We start from the raw sequence: 926 nt of genomic DNA, 5'->3' as shown, positions 1-926 counted from the left end.
CAAGGGATCTTCTGTGCGAGCAAGTAGGTAATTCTGGCCCCCGGGGTTTTGGCTGCTGAAAGCGCCTGTCTTGAGACCTGGAGACCCGGCTCGTGAATCTCGGGGGAATTTTTCCGGAGACCTGACATCATGCAGACCATCTCCTCAAATGGTCAGAGGTCTCTTTGAACTCCTGGAAAAGGATACTCTGAAAAGAGATCCACTGTTGTAAAACATACGCACTTTTCTCCGGAAATTAGGGTTTCTCTCTCTTTATCTTGAAAAATCGGTCCAGAGCCCAGGACTCGGGGTGGGACTTGCAAAGGAACGTTATAAATACTGGCTTGATGGAGTGTGTGTTTGACCTTGCAGGTAGTGAGTAGCCTTGGCAGGTTACCTGCGGGTATTCGCTAGTAGTCACTCTGTGCGGTGGCGCGGCGAGGTTAGGGATCTGGGAGACGGATGTGTGGGAGCCCGCGGCACTGGGAGGTGAGATGAACCGGCCTTTCAGAAGGGGAACCACCAAAGGTTTGGTAGAATCTGGGGCCGCTTACAAAAAGAATGGGTGTACAGGTGCGCTGCAGCCAGAGAATTCTGTGTGATCGTTGTTGGCTGAAAGTTGTAATTTATACCTGCCTCGCCTACCTGTAAAATGGGGATAATAATTTTAGCGCCTGCCTCCTAGGATTGCATTGATAAACGTCATGTATTCTAAATGAGCACAATAAGCTCTCAATAACAGTAAGTGGGGTGCCTGGTTGGCTCAGTGGAGAGAGCATGCAACTCATGATCTGTGGGTTGTGAGTTCAAACCCCATGGCAGGTGTAGGGATTATTAAGCAAGTGGATAAACTTTAAATAAGTGTTGGTGTAATTACTATCACTATAAAGCTTGCTGAAATTCTTTTAAGTAATCTCTACACCCAACATGAGGCTCAAACTCACAAC

This window comes from Leptonychotes weddellii, unplaced genomic scaffold (genome assembly GCF_054177405.1).
Source record: "Leptonychotes weddellii isolate Sample4059 unplaced genomic scaffold, ASM5417740v2 HiC_scaffold_604, whole genome shotgun sequence".
Classification (NCBI taxonomy): Eukaryota; Metazoa; Chordata; class Mammalia; order Carnivora; family Phocidae; genus Leptonychotes; species Leptonychotes weddellii.
Note: the sequence above shows the minus strand (reverse complement) of the source record.